The sequence below is a fragment of the Schistocerca piceifrons genome, chromosome 2 (genome assembly GCF_021461385.2).
Source record: "Schistocerca piceifrons isolate TAMUIC-IGC-003096 chromosome 2, iqSchPice1.1, whole genome shotgun sequence".
Classification (NCBI taxonomy): Eukaryota; Metazoa; Arthropoda; class Insecta; order Orthoptera; family Acrididae; genus Schistocerca; species Schistocerca piceifrons.
Genome location: NC_060139.1, coordinates 804440540 through 804455900, shown reverse-complemented (window position 1 = coordinate 804455900; position 15361 = coordinate 804440540). Strand labels below are relative to the sequence as shown.

At 42.0% G+C, this 15361-nt stretch overlaps 1 non-coding gene across 1 annotated transcript; it reads right to left on the bottom strand.

The window, feature by feature from the left end:
- Positions 1–8827: 8827 nt before the first annotated feature.
- Positions 8828–8902, bottom strand: Trnat-ugu. Its single transcript has one exon. It is a non-coding gene; the product is annotated as a tRNA-Thr (tRNA).
- Between the last annotated feature and the right edge of the window lie 6459 nt (positions 8903–15361).

Genomic DNA, 15361 nt, shown 5'->3' with positions numbered 1-15361 from the left:
CGGTGACTACCATCTGTTCCTGCATTTGAAGAAACACCTGGGCGGTCAGCGTCTTCAAGACGATGACGAAGTCGAAGCAGTAGTGATGCAGTGGTTAACAAGTCAGGCGGCATACTTCTATGAGGAGGGTCTTCAAAAACTGGTACAACGTTATGACAAGTGCCTCAATATAGACGGAAATAATGTAGAAAAGTAGATTAAGGTACAGGCTTTCGTGCAAAAATAAAATCATTGAGATATCTTAGCACGTCTGTTTTTATTTCGAAACGGTACTTAATTAAAAAACACGCCTCGTATGTATTAAAAATACATTGTCTATGTCCGTCGGAATGTTTTTTGTTTAAAAATTTGACGTAAATCGGCCGACATTTTTGCTAATAACATTGTATCTTTATATAGTGTATATATACTAAACATATCTCCGTCCAAACATTTATTATAGTTTCGTGTAAAAATCTGAAGTAAATTGGTCAACTACTTCTCAGGATTTTTGTTAACAATGTTAAACAATGATTTGTCTTTGTATAGTAATACAGATTTCCCATTTTCCCTTTATTTTAGTTACGTAAAACAGGTCGTATGATAATATACGGACTTACGCTGATAGACTAGGTTTGATCGAACATGTTGGTGGCACCATCATTTTCCAAAGAAATAAGTAGCTTTAATTAGATATACACACTTCAGTTTTTTCAAGTACGTCGTTGCTATATTGCATTAGGTTAACTGCATCCCATGAATCTCGCTAAGAAGAGACGGGATCCTGAAAGAATTCGAGGAAAAACATTTTACTGAAGTGCAGTATTATGGAATGACAGTGCTGACAATAGCATGCTACATCTGTCTGTCTCAGAGGCGACTTTCTGTAAACCATCACGGACCACATGTCGTACCCTAAGCACCAAAACTTTTTATTTTGTCACTCGTCCCACTGTAAGCTTCTTTTACTATTCTCTCCATACATATTTTTCTCTATCTTCCTTATTTTTAACCCTTCACCCGGATCCATTCCCAAGTTGTTTTTATGGAATTCGTACCAGCACATTCCTGAGTCGAACACTGGCTCACTACCGTTCTTGCTTTTTGTTAATAATCTGCCATTTTATTTGAAGCATCAGGGCACAATTAGACCTGTTCACAGATGACACAAACATTGTTGTAAAGCCAAGCAGGGGAGCATCAACAGCAAAATAATGAATGATATTTCTGTGACATTTACTGACTGAGTTTTCATAAATGGACTAGCTTTCACCTTTGAAAATATGTAGTATATCCAATTTTGTACTGCCAAAAATATCCAGCCTCCTATAATACAAGAGGGAACAATGAACAGTGTAGGAAGTTATAAGTTCCTAGCTGTGCATATTGATGTAAACTTAACCAGGGAAATCCATATGGTAGATCCACTAAATCTTTTAAGTTCGGTTATTTTTTCCAGTAGAATAATTGCCAACCCTGGGAATACCGACGTCAGTGAGTTGAAATTTTTGACGTACTTTCAATTCACTTACATCCTCCGGGATAAAATATACTGGGATAACTCCCCACTTCGGCTAAAAGTGTTTACTGCACAAAATATAGTAATTAGATTATATGTGGGGTTCACAGACGAAAATCTTAGAGGCATCTCTTTAAGGAACTGGGAATATTAACTACAGCCTCAGTGTACGTTTATTTATTTATGAAATATTTTACCAAATAACTGTCTGAGTTTGAGAATAACAGTACAGCACTAGATGGAAAAAAATGCTCTGTCACCCTTTAATGAATTTAATTTTGGCGCAGAAAGGGATGAAAGAAAAGTCCTTAACAATCTACCCACGAAAATACAGTGTCTGACCGAAACGTTTAGAAATGCTTACCAACGCCGTTATTAACTAACTTACTATAACTCTTTAACTAAAACTCGAATCACTATTTTCTCACCCATTACTGTTTTGTCAAAATAAATAGGAAAAAAAGCATTTGTTCACTCTGTACTGTTTCATTGCAGTGTATCACGTCTTCAGTTGTAAATATATAGCCAATGAAGTTCTCACACACTCACTCATTCATTTCATCCAGCTGAATATGAAAACACAATTATAAAACACAGTAATGTTAACCGTTTAAGTAAGTGAAAAAGGCTGCGTTTCAGTTCAAGCAGAGTGACTAAGTATCCCTCCCGCCAGAGGTTCGAGTCCTCCCTCGGGCATGGATGTGTGTGTTGTTCTTAGTATAAGTTAGTTTAAGTAAGTTTAAGTAGTTTGTAAGTCTAGGGACCGATGACCTCAGCAGTTTGGTCCCTTAGAAATTCACACACATTTGAACATTTCACTAAGTGTCAATGAACTTGCTAATGCAGATCTTCGTAACATGAGTTATACATACTCGGTGTGTTATCAATATACCAAAACTTAACAATGAAACTTGAGCATAATTAATATTTGAGCTGAAACTCCATGTGTGATAACGATGAGAATGTCCCTATATCTACGTATACCTATACAATTACACGTAAATCTAGCGCTGCCTTTCAATAATATATCTAATAACTGTCAACTTCGGTTAGATCTCTAAAGAAAGCTACTAAAGGGAGAAGGGAAAAAAAAAGAGCTAAAATTCATTTAATGTTTCACTCTCTCTCTCTCTCTCTCTACAAGATTGCAGTATAACTGATTATGAGCGATAACTAGGCCTTTGCCGCAATGCACAAATATTTCGTTTCCACTGACGCTAAATGGTCATTTATTTTAAAGTTTAACCTATAGTGAGTCTTAATTCATCATGTCATTTGGTCGGGGGCGTGTTCTTTCACACTTTTTCCAACTTCCGGCCGAGTTTACGTCCCAAGATTAGAACATAGCGGGGCGAGGCTTCCTGTCAGTACCTCCTGCTGCTGGTTCTGTGATGATGTGGGCAGCCATAGCGTGGCATTCCATGTGCCCCACGGTTACTCTGCACAGTCACATTACTGTCAAGGATTATGCGACCATTTCGGCTGATCAGGTCCGTCCCATGGTACAATGTTTGTTCCCCAGCGGTGATGCTGTGTTCCAAGACGACACGGCCCTGTTCACACAGCTCGCATCGTCCAGGACTGATTCTGTGAGCACGAGGGTGAATTGTCGCATCTCCCCTGACCACCACAGACACGAGATCTCAATGCTATTGAGCCTTTGTGGTCTACTTTCGAGAGAAGGGCGTGTGATCACTATCCACCTCCATCATCTTTACCTGAACTTGCCACTATCTTGCAGTAAGTATGCTACAAGATTCCCTTGAAAACCATACAGGACCTGTATTGATTAATTCCGAGACCACTCGAAGGTCTTTTGAATGCATCAAATTATGCGTGGTAATGGGTAGTGTTTTTTGTCAAGTACATGGCAGAAGGCACAAGGTACCCCATTTACATCTACATCTACATCTACATGGATACTCTGCAAATCACATTTAAGAGCCTGGCAGAGGGTTCATCGAACCACCTTCACAATTCTCTATTATTCCAATCTCGTATACCGTGCGGAAAGAATGAACACCTATATCTTCCGTACGAGCTTTGATTTCCCTTATTTTATCATGATGATCGTTCCTTCCTATGTAGGTCGGCGTCAACAAAATATTTTCGCATTCGGAGGAGAAAGCTGGTGATTGGAATTTCGTGAGAAGATTCCGTCGCAACGAAAAACGCCTTTCTTTTAATGACTTCCAACCCAAATCCTGTATCATTTCTGTGACACTTTCTCCTATATTTCGCGATAATACAAAACGTGCTGCTTTCTTTGAACTTTTTCGATGTACTCCGTCAGTCCTATCTGGTAAGGATCCCACACCGCGCAGCAGTATTCTGAAAGAGGATGGACAAGCGTAGTGTAGGGAGTCTCCTTAGTAGGTCTGTTACATTTTCTAAGTGTCCTGCCATATTAGGGTTCTTTCTCACTCAAATCGCATATGAAGCGCGGAAAGAATGCCGATATTTCTAGCTGGTGCGATGAATGGTGTGGCAACGGCCTTGCCGCAGTGGATACAACGGTTCCCGTGAGATCACCGAAGGTAAGCGCTGTCGAGCGTGGTCGGCACTTGGATGGGTGACCATCCAGGCCGCCATGCGCTGTTGCCATTTTTCAGGGTGCACTCAGCCTCGTGATGCCAATTGAGGAGCTACTCGATCGAATAGGAGCGGCTTCGGTCAAGAATACCATCATAACGACCAGGAGAGCGGTGTGCTGACCCCACGACCCTCCTATCCACATCCTCCCCTGAGGATGACACGGCGGTCGGATGGTCCAGGTAGGCCACTCGTGGCATGAAGACGGAGTACGATGAATGGTGGCTAGCTCTAAATGTAGAACAATTTAAGTTAATGGGGATGAGTAGGAAAATAACCCCATTATGTTCGGATACAGCATTATTAGTGTCTTGCTTGACACATTCACATCGTTTAAATATCTAGTCGTAACGTTGCAAAGCGATATGAAATGGAACGAATGGGTGAGGATTGTGGTAGGGAAGGCGAATGGTCGAGTTCTGTTTGTTCGGAGAATTTTGGGAAAGTGTGGTTCATCTGTAAAGGAGACCACATACAGGATGCTAGTGGGACCCATTCTTGACTACTGCTCGAGTATTTGGGATCAGTACCAGGTCGGATTAAAGGAAGACATCGAAGCAATTCAGAGGCGGACTGCTAGATTTGTTTCCGGTAGGTTCGAACAATACGCAAATATTACGGAGACGCTTCAGGAACTAAAATGGGAATCCCAGGAGGTAAGGCGACATTCTTTTCGAAGGAAACTATTGAGAAAATTTAGAATGCTGGAATTTGAAGCTGACTACAGAACGATTCTACTGCCAGTGACATACATTTCATGAAAGGAGCACGAAGATAAGATACGAGGAATTAGGGCTCAAACGGAGGCTATAGACAGTCTTTCCCTCGCTCTATTTACGAGTGGAACAGGTAAGAAAATGACTAATAGTGGCACAGGGAACCCTCCACCACGGACCGTACGGTAGCCTGCGGAGTATGTATGTCGATGTACATGTAGAGCTGCCTATGTATATCCCATAATTACTCTGACTTTTGTCCTGTCGATCCGTACGAGGACGATACGTAGGTGGATGAAGAATATTTCTCGGTACTTCACGTCATATTGGTTATTGAAATCTTGTAAGCAGGTCTTCGTGGGACAGTTTGTGTCTATCTTCAAGAGTATGGCGATTCAGTTTTTCAACGTTTCCGCGACTTTCCCCATTGAGTCAAACAAACCAGTAACAATTCGTGGCGCCCTTCTTTGTACACGTTCAATATACCTTATTACTCCTCTCTGGTATGGGTCCCATGCACTTGAAGGACATTCTAAGATGGAACGCACGAATTATCAGTCAGCAATCTCTTTTGTAGACCGACAGCATTTTCCTTATTTTCCTGCCTACGGACCGAAGTTTGCCACTTGCCTTACCTGTGACTGAACCTTTGTCATCATTCCATATTCCTACGAACTGTTAGATACAGTGTATGACTTGGCTATTCTAAGTGTGCGTCACTGATACTGAAGTCGTTTGGCGAAATGCGCAGTGTTACCTTTCTGTACATTAAAAGCAAGTTAACAGTCTTTGAACCAATTTGAAATCTGACTGAAAATTTCCGCAATTTTCTTTAGACCTTTTAAACCTGTCGTTCATGCTGTCAACAGCGGTCTTCTGGTTCTTATTATACGCACAGGTGACGGGATGGTGGAGTGCATAAAAATATGAAAACACCAGAAACACAAACAAATTACCATGGTTAAAACGGTGTAGGAAAAGCGTTGGCATTCAAAACAGCTTCCCGTCATCTCTGAACGGAATTACTGTGGTGTCCAGGGGAGGTGCGACAATTCATCCTTGTGCTCACAGAACCAGTCTTGGACAACGGGAGTTGTGTGAAGAGGGACCCTGTCGACTTGGTACAAAGCATCACCATTTGGGAACCAACATTGTTCCAAGGGGTGGACTCGATCAGCCAAACTGGTCACATAATGCTTGCAGTAATGCTTCTATGCAGAGTAACCCTGAGGCCTATGGAATAACACGACATTGCTGCCCAAATCATCACCGAATCCCCGCTATATTTCCTTCTTGGGACGTACACTCGGCCATAAGTTGGAAGACGAAGTAAATATTCCTGAATTTCAATCAAGAACAAATGCCAACATGAGAAACATAGAAGTAGATATCCTCGGTGTAGCAAAGCAGCTTAAATCACCAAGGCAAGGTCTCTGGCCCAAATTGTACACCAGTCAGGTTCCTTTCAGTGTATGCTGATACAATAGCTACATATTTAGCAATTATATACAACCGCTCGCTCACAGAAAGTTCCTTACCTAAAAAATGGAAAATTGCTCGAGTCACAACAATACCTAAAAAGGGAAATGGAGTAATCGGCCGAATTACAGGCCCATATCACTAACGTCGTTTCGCAGTAAGGTTTTGGAACATATACCATGTTCGAACATTACGAATTTCTTCGAAGAAAACGATTCATTGACACATAGTGAGCACGGATTCAGAAAATATCGTTCTTGTGAAACACAACTAGCTCATTATATTCATGAAGTAATGAGTACTATCGATAATTATTCCATATTTTTAGATTTCCAGAAGCATTTCGACACCGTTTCTCACAAGCGTCTTCTAACAAAACTGCATGCCTACGGAATATCGCCTCAGTTGTGCGACTGGATGCGTGATTTTCTGTCAGAAAGGTCACAGTTCGTGGTAACAGACGAAAAGTCATCGAGTAAAACAGAAGTGATATCCGGCGTTCCCAAAGGAAGTGTTATAGGCCCTCTGTTGTTTCTTATCTATATTAACGACATAGAAGACAATCTGAGTTTCCGTCTTAGATTTTTGCAGATGATGCTGTCATTTACCGTCTTGTAAGACCATAAGGTGACCAAAACGAATTGCAAAATGATTTAGATACGATATCTGTATGATGTGAAAAGTGGCAGTTGACCCTGAATAAGCCGGCCGACGTGGCCGAGCGGTTCTAAGCTCTACAGTCTGGAACCGCGCGACCGCTACGGTCGCAGGTTCGAATCCTACCTCGGGCATGGATATGTGTGCTGTCCTTAGGTTAGTTAGGTTTAAGTAGTTCTGAGTTCTAGGGGACTGATGACCTTAGAAGTTAAGTCTCCTAGTGCTCAGAGCCATTTGAGCCATTTGACCCTGAATAAAGAAAAGTGTGAAGTTATTCACATGAGTACTAAATCCACTAAATTTCGATTGCGCGATAAGTCACACACACCTGAAGGCTGTAAATTCAACTAAATACTTAAGGATTACAGCAACAAATAACCTAATTTGAAACGATCACATAGATAATGTTCTGGGTAGAGCAAATCAAAGACTGCGATTCACTGGCAGAACACTTAAAACGTGCAACAGTTCTACAAGGAGACTGCTTACACCATGCTTGTCTGCCAGATTCTGGAGTACTGCTGTACGGTGTGGGGTCCGCATCAGGTGGGACTGGCGGATGACATCGAAAAAGTTCAAAGAAGGGCTGCTCGTTTTGTATTATCGCGAAATAGGGGAACAGTGCAACAAACATGATACGCGGATTGGAGTGGCAATCATTAAAACAAAGGCGTTTTTCGTTGCGACGGGATCTTCTCATGAAATTTCGATCACCAGTTTTCTCCTCCGATTGCGAAAACATTCTGTTGGCACCCACCTACATAGGAAGAAATGATCATAACGATAAAATAAGAGAAATCAGGGCTCGCACAGAAAAATTTAAGTGATCGTTTCTCCCGCGCGCCGTTAGAGTGTGGAACGGTAGAGAGACAACTCGAAGTTGGTTCATTGAACCCTCTGCCAGGCACTTTATTGTGAATAGCAGTGTAATAACGTAGCTGTAGATGTGAAACAGTGTGAAACAAGACTAATCGGACCAAACGACTTTTCCCCACCTATAGAGCTTAGGTTAAGTTTTATGTCTTCGCACCACGTTTTCCTCTCAAGGGCCTTTGTATTACAGATGAGTGGATTTGGAATTCCAGCTCACCCTGCAGCTTCCTCCTTATGAAGATCCCTTCACGTTGTTTTGGTGCTGACAGTGTTCGCGAGTGCGACATTCAGTTCTTCAGTAACATTTGCTGCTATCGTTCTCTTATTTTTCGTTCCACTCCTCTTCAATGACCGTCCGCCGCGATCACTCAACACACACTTTTGTCCATGTTGCAACATAGCGAATGAAGTTTTTCCGCAAGCCCTGTTTGCGGCATAAATTTTTGATAGGCGTCTCTTGAAACACTAAACAATTCGGCTGACCTGGTTACGCAAGCAAACACCATACGAAGACCAACCACTTGCTCACGTCCCCAACTCACTCACCTCCGATATGATGCACTCACAACCACACAGGACATTGTTCTGACCACGACTGACATCTGCAACGTATTGGTGACATTGCACAGGTGTCTTTCGTGGTCATATACAACAGCGCAACCTGCAGACTTGGGTGGCATCTGTATTTATGCTCAACCGCGCGTTTCTCGCGGTCTTACCATATTTTGAAATGATAATTAAATCAAGACCGCCGGCCGGTGTGGCCTATTGGTTCTAGGCGCTTCAGTCTGGAACCGTGCGACCGCTCCGGTCGCAGGTTCGAATCCTGCCTCAGGCATGGATGTGTGTGATGTCCTTAGTTAGGTTTAAGTAGTTCTAAGTTCTAGGGGACTGATGACTTTAGATGTTAAGTCCCATAATGCTTAGAGCCATTTCAACCATCTGAGCCAAATCAAGACCCTACGCTGCCGACAGGCGTTGATATACATCACCGGGGACAAAGGAAAATGTGTGCCCCGACCGGGACTCGAACCCAGGATCTCCTGCTTACATGGCAGACGCTCTGTCCATCTGAGCCACCGAGGGCACAGAGGATAGTACAACGGCAGGAACTTATCCCTTGCACGCTCCCCGTGAGACCCACATTCCCAACTTAATGCCCACACACAACATTCGTAGTGCCCCTACCCATTACACTCATTACTCGTGGCAGACAATCATATCGAGTCCCGTAAGAGTTTGGGCAATACGTGTGCATCCACACAGAAAATGAGATCAATGGCCGGTTAGCCTTAACTAAAAGTAGATGGTATCTGTTCTTTCGAGCATGTCCGAAAGAACAGATACCATCTTCATATACCATATTTTTGTCCAACTCCTATAAATCTATCCGTATAGGCCATAACATCGTTCACTTAGACGTAGTGTACAGTGAAGTGCTCAGCGTCTTAATTAATCATGTCGTAGTTATTATGCTTGTCATTTTCACGTTTTATAGAGGTTTCAGAACGTTATGTGTCTTCCTCTTCGACCGTATTTCTTAACGCTAGAATGGTAATGTAGCACATAATGCGTTCGCCTTCCATACCATAACTTCGACATTATCAGGAGAGAAGTCACTGTAAAACATTAAAACCTCATTTTCTTTATTCTGACCGTTCTTTACTAGTTTCTACTCTACGACAGCAGTAATTTTTTGTTTAAGTTGCCCGTTTAAGGCGGCGTGCTGAAATGGCGTTAGCGTAGTTAGATAAATAACAAAAGGAAGTACTCGAGTTTCTTACTCAGAGGCCGGCCGGAGTGGCCGAGCGGTTCTAGGCGCTTCAGTCTGGAACCGCGCGACCGGTACGGTCGCAGGCTCGAATCCTGCCTCGGGCATGGATATGTGTGATGTCCTTAGGTTAGTTAGGTTTAAGTAGTTCTAAGTTCTAGGGGACTGATGACCTCAGATGTTAAGTCCCATAGTGCTCAGAGCCATTTGAACCATCTTACTCAGAAAAATGAGCCTGAATGAAATGATATCCTTTTAACTGCCGATTAATCCGCGTTTCTAAAAACTGAAGGATTGATGAAACTGCCATAAAAAATAAACAGACTGGACAAAAAACTATTGCCCATGGCTGCTCTGGCCAGAGATAATGGTCATGTGTGCATGAAGTGCTTGATTATGTGAATGTGTGTGTTTTCTTTTCTGAAGAATGCTCTGGCTGAAAGCTAGATGTGTAAAATCTAGCTAAGGTAACGCCCTCAGTGTGACGATGAGGGGAAATATGTACTTGGGGAAATATACTTATCTATGAAATTATTATCATAATTGAATGATATAGCTTAGCGAAAGGACTGGAGATCGATCAAGTAGCACTTTCGTTATATCATCTGTGTAGCGTATATCTGTTACTTAATGAATTGTTGAAAATCTGAAGGTATTTGTGCCTTCTCGTTTTCAAGTATCTGTGATCAGAGTGGTGTTGCACAGCATTCTGTATTAAAGGCTGAGCTTTGTTTCTGAGAAAAACTGTTATATTTTTCTTTTTGCCGATATGATAATGTGAGACTTTTTCTTTTGACGAGCGTTCGGACTACACGCTACTTAAGCGCCACGTATTACAATTCTGAGCAGAAGAATAAGCATTTGCTTTGATTAGACGAAACTGCTACCTAGGTACTAATGGAGATCGGTATTGCTTCATTCTACAGAGAGAAAAATTAATACTGTTTAGGATATTCGTCGGATCGCAAGCTATGCCCTTGAGTCTGTGGGTCGTTGTTATGTAACTAGTACAACCCGTGAAAGCCTGTACGCACTGACGTGTTTGGCTGGCGGTAAAATCGAAAAACAGTAAAGAGAGATGGGGGTTCATTTCTCGGAACGACTCAAAGTGGATGGCGTGCACAGCAAACAAGATGCCTGCGGGGCGAAAGGTGCTCGAGCACGCGAGAACGTAAACACCTCCAAGGATATCCGCTGGTCGCCACGGCAGAACGCCTAGTGAGCGCCGGCCAACGAAAACAATATCTGCATTGCGCAACTCGCGAAACGTTGCTGGTAAACATGATTCGCATTAGCGTTTTCCACATGTGCTAATCGTCTACTCATGAGGTCGTCGGAACGCAAACACTCAGTTGAGAAGTTGTGAAATTCTGTTATTTATTGTTCATCTCATTTATCATGAAACCGGAGAGGCAATTTCAGAGCTTAACACCATGGTGCTAACTTACGAGCAAGGTGGTGAACTAGAACCATGTAGTGAATCCGCCGACATGGGTGTAGGCAGTTTTCCACAACAATGAGGGCAAAGTGCTTGGCTTCTGTCACGTGTCTCTGGCAGAAACTCCACCTGAAACGTAAACATACCAAAAACAAAAATAAAATAATAAGAAAAATAAAAGTAGCTTTTTTTCGAAAATGTACATCTGTGGTTCAAATGGCTCTGAATACTATGGGACTTAACATCTGAGGTCATCAGTCCCCCAGAACTTAGAACTACTTAAACCTAACGAACCTAAGGACATCACATACATCCATGCCCGAGGCAGGATTCGAACCTGCGACAATGACAGTCGCGCGGTTCCGGATCGAAGCGCCTAGAACCGCTCTGCCACCGCGGCCGGCTGCACATATGTGAAATCAAAATCTGCTACTTGGTAACATTTATTACTGTGTTGCTGCCCCACGTGCAGTGTGACATTCTCATGGAGAAAGGTCTTCAAGCGCTGGAAGCAGTGTGCTTGTTGATTATTGTCTTTACAAGATGAACCCATCACCGAAATGGTGACATAAGGGCTTGGAGAATCCTGTACCGAGATTGCGGGGCAATCAGCTTACCCTCTATAGGTGTCTGACACAAGGTATCGGCCACAAACATGCTGGCTCACCTCCATTAAGGAACATGTAGGACTACGTCCCTAAGACATGCAGTGGTACTTGGCCACACACGACCACCCTATCCTATAACGTTCTTCAGACGTTAGACAATGTTGCTCTCGTCTCACGATTACATCTTAATATTCGAACGATATCGCTTTGGTGTTAACCAATTCGGTGGGTACCTCCTCGTGCTGACAGACCTTTAAGCCGCAATGTGATAACGGACGTGCGGTCTGAGATTGAAATGACGCGTCAAGCCAACAGTGAGCGTGGACCACATTGTCTCCTTCACCACTGCATATACACCGCGCTCACCGAAACTGCACTGAGAATGAAGGATTATTTTTTACCTCCCTTACGTAGTTGGCTGTAGGTGTAGTATCCTGTAGGCGGAAAGAGGCTGAGAAATAGGCTCCCGTTAAAAAGAGAAAGTATGCAAACACAGAGAGTGATGGAAAATTTGAAAGGTATGAGAAGTGGCAGTTTTGTCTGTAATATTGGCCACAGTAAACACTCTTCCTGAGTACATGTATAAAGCAGACTCTCTGCATTCCAACGTTTATATTGCTGTCAAGGAGTCCGCGTGAGCAGGGACTTCGATAACCTTGCTTCGGTGGCTAGCGTATTATGGAATCAGATATGCACTCGTGTGGAGGCCAAATTTCGAAACGCTGTTGCAATAGCGGGAAACTGTCAAATAATGTAATACCCAGTCACATATTTCTATGGGTGTGTTAGAACTGCGAAAGTGGGACGTCGCGTTTGGAGAAGACTTATTTGTTACCGAGCGAGGTGGCGCAGTGGTTAGCACACTGGACTCGCATTCGGAAGGACGACGGTTCAATCCCGCGTCCGGCCATCCTGATTTAGGTTTTCCGTGATTTCCCTAAATCTCTTCAGGCAAATGCCGGGATGGTTCCTTTGAAAAGGGCACGGCCGACTTCCTTCCCTAATCCGATGAGACCGATGACCTCGCAGTTTGGTCTCCTCCCCCAACACAACCCAACCCCATTTATTTGTTGTTGGGTTTGCTAAATTTTCATAACTTGCATTGTTTGTCTTTTATGATACTGTTGTCTCAAGTAAAATAAAACACACATATACTAAGAAAAAAAATCATATCACTCCCAACCCCTTTCCATTTAAAGTGCCGCTTGGATTGGCCGCGCGGTTAGGGGCACCATGCCACGGATTGCGCGGTCCCTCCCGCCGGAGATTTGAGTCCTCCCTCGAGCACAGATGTGTGTGTTGTTCTTAGCATTAGTTAGTTTAAGTAGTGCGTAAGTCTAGGGACCGATGACCTCAGCAGTTTGGTTCCTTAGGAATTCACACACATTTGAACATCTATTTTAAAGTAATCATTATAAATCAGTCTACTCCAAACTATAATATTCCAAATTTTGTGTTCAATTTCAAAGGGTATTGCAATTGTCCATAATAAGGCGTAATTGATCACATTTTCTAGTCTTATTTCAGAATACAAAAAAGGAACTTTAAAGACTTTAAATTACTCCAGATTGAGCCTCTACATCCCACATGCAAAGGGTTTCAAAAGAAAACTATTTGGTCTTGTATTGGTCTTGTATTGCAGCTCACGAGATACAATCAGTAATTTGTGACGTTCTGGCGCTTGGCACACTTACATTTACATTTACATTTACACTTACATTTACATTTACATTTCACTCCGAAAGTTTTTTTTTAATGTATTCCAATCTCTTCCTTCCTCTACAGCTTTTCCTCTCTGCAGGTACCATAGAAGTCATTCCCCGATGTCTTAAAAGATCTCCTATCATCCTGTCCCTTCTCCTTGTCAATGTTTTCAACATATTCCTTTCCTCTCCGATTCTACGAAGAATCTCCTTATTCCTTATCATATCAGTCCACCTAATTTTCAACATTCTTCCGTAGCACCGCATCTAAAATGCTTCGATTCTCTCCTGTTCCGATTTTCCAACAGTCCATGTTTCACTACCGTACAATGCTCTGCTCCAAGCACACATTCTCAGAAATTTCTTCCTCAAATTGAGGCCTATGTTTGATACTAATAGACTTCTCTTGGCCAGGAATGCCCTTTTTGCCAGTTCTAGTCTGCTTTTGATGTTCTCCTTGCTCCTTCCGTCAGTGGCTATTTTGCTGCCTAGGTGGCAGACTTTCTTAACTTCATCTACTTCATGATCATCAATCCTGATGTTAAGTATCTTTCTGTTCTCATTTATACTACTTTCATTACTTTCGTGTTTCTTCGATTTACTCTCAATCCAGATTATGTACTCATTAGACTGTTCATCCCATTCACCAGACCATGTAATTCATCACTTTCAGTCAGGATAGCAATGTCATCAGCAAATCTTATCATTGACATCCTCTCACCTTGAATTTTAATCCTTCTCCTAAACCTTTCTTTTATTTCCATTCTTCGATGCACAGATTGAACAGTACAGGCGAAACACTACATTCCTGTCTTACACCCTTTTAAATCCGAGCACTTCCTTCTTGGTCGTCCACTCTTATTATTCCCTCTTGGCTCTTATGCATGTTGTATATTACCCGTCTCTTCCTATTGCTTATCCTTATTTCTTTAAAATTTCGAACATCTTGCACCATTTTACATTGTCGAACGCTTTTTCCATGTCGACAAATCCTATGAGCGTATTTTGATTTGTCTTTAGTCTTGCTTCGATTATCAACGGCGGTTTTAGAATTGCCTCTCTGGTATTTAGTAATGGCAAAATCAGCGTGATTTGTGTCAGCTTGCACCAGTGGATTGCAGCTGGATAGCAATAGCCTGTTTATTCGTTGTCGGGCAGGTAAGCCAAATGATTAAATTTTGTCTTGTGCACTTATGGAACAGCGATTTATCTTTTCAGCTAACATTCAGTGAAACTATAACTGGTTTGAAATACATTATTTAGTTCAGTGGTTATGAAGATCCAAATATTGAGAGTAACAAAATGTATACAGCAACATAGTTATCACATATTGTAGGTCAGATGCGTTGTAATCATGAGCGTTGCATATAATGTACATAACACTGCATGTAGATAGCTTGAACACAGAAGCTTCATATGCAGTACAATTGATGGTTACGTACAGCCACTAGTGACTTAAAGTTACGCTCCGTACACAGTCGGGTTAAAGTCTCTAGAAGTTCCACAGAGAAGCAAAAGTAAAAACTCACTTTTAGCAAGTTCACTAGTAGTTTTCTGAGGCTGAAAAGTCACACTGAGTACAGAAAGCATAAATCTTACAAACCCATTAGAGCATTTTAGAAGAATTCTTAGAAAATCACAGTACCATAAATATAAATATTTGTCAGCAAAATTTACTTACGCGAAGTTAACATTTCAACACAGAATCCCGTGTTCATACAAGTTTATAACTCCAAATGACTGGCATCTACCATACTCTTTCTAGAAGCGATCTGAGGAAAAAATCACCGAAAGATGAAGAATCACTTGAAATGCTCATTGTTGATTTTACAATGTTTTTCCAACAAGTGGCTTTTATGACACTCTATAATAAATGTTAGTCACTTTGCGTGAAGGACAAATAAATCGCGGTTGAAATGTTAACTTCGTATATGTGCACTTTGGTGGCGAATATGTATTTCACATGTTTACTGGATCGCATTTTTCAGTCCCATCCGTTTCTTTTATACACATAGATGCCAAGATC